This window comes from Chrysochloris asiatica, unplaced genomic scaffold (genome assembly GCF_000296735.1).
Source record: "Chrysochloris asiatica unplaced genomic scaffold, ChrAsi1.0 scaffold00004, whole genome shotgun sequence".
Taxonomy (NCBI): domain Eukaryota; kingdom Metazoa; phylum Chordata; class Mammalia; order Afrosoricida; family Chrysochloridae; genus Chrysochloris; species Chrysochloris asiatica.
Genome location: NW_006408522.1, coordinates 39,972,444 through 39,973,840, shown reverse-complemented (window position 1 = coordinate 39,973,840; position 1,397 = coordinate 39,972,444).

Genomic DNA, 1,397 nt, shown 5'->3' with positions numbered 1-1,397 from the left:
CTTTAGCATCTCTATGCTGGAGAGCAAGTTTCAGTGTCTCTTCTGACATCCATTTGGACTTTTTCCTTCTTTCTCATCTTCAAATGACTGCATGGTGTTCTTGATGTCATCCCACAACTCTTGTGGTCTTCGGTCTTTAGTGTTTAATGTATCAAATCTGTTCTTCAGATGATCTCTAAATTCAGGTGGGATAATATTCAAGGTCATATTTTGGCTTTCGTGGACTTATTTTTTATTTATTTAGCTTTATAAGTAATTGATAGTCTGTTCCACAGTCTGCCCCTGACCTTATTTTGACTGATTATATGGAGCTTTTCCATTCTTTTTCCACAGATGTAGTCAATTTGATTTCTATGTATTCCATCTGGTGAGGTCCATGTGTATAGTCGTCCCTTATGCTATCTAAAGAAAGTATTTGAAATGAACAAATCATTGATTTTGCAGAATTCTAACATACGAACACCAGCATCATTTCTATCACCAAGGTCATATTTGCTGACTACTGATCCTTCTTCTTTGCTTCCAACATTTGCATTCCAATCACTGGTAAGATCAATACATCTTGATTGCATGTTTGATTAATTTCAGATTGAAGAAATTGGTAGAATTCTTCTATTTCATCCTCACTGGCTTTAGTGATTGGTGCATATATTTGAATAATAATGGTATTAACTAGTCTTCCCTGTAGGCGTATGGATATTATCCTATCACAGACAGCTTTGTACCTCATGACTGATCTGGATATGTTCTTTTTAACCATGAATCCAACACTATTCCTCTTCAATTTGTCATTCCCTGCATAGTAAACCATATGGCTGTCAAATTCAAAATGGCCAATACCAATTCATTTCAGCTCAGTAATGCCTATGATATAGATTTTTATGCATTCCATCTCATATTTGACAAGTTCTAACTTTCCTACATTCATACTTGATACATTCCATGTTCCGATTATTAATGGATGTTTGCAGCTATTTCCTCTCCATTTTGAGTTGTGCCCCATCAGCAAATGAAGGTCCCAGGACCTCTTCTCCCATGGGCATTACTCCATTCGTGTCATCATGGTCAACTCTACTTTGAGGGGGCAGCTCTTCCCCAGTGGTATTTTGAGTGCCTTCCAACCTGAGGGGCTCATTTTCTGGCACTATATCTGACAATGTTTCTCTGCTATTCATAAGGTTTTCAATGACTAAATATTCGGAGGTAGTTAGACTCCTTCTTCCTAGTCTGTCTTCATCTGGAAGCTCATCTGAAACCTGTCCACCATGGGTGACCCTGCTGGTATTTAAAATACCAGTGACATAGCTTTCAGAATCACAGCAACTCACAAGCCACCATAGTGGACAAACTGACAGATGAGTGGTGGTTAATCAGAGATAGTCACAATCAAAGTGGAT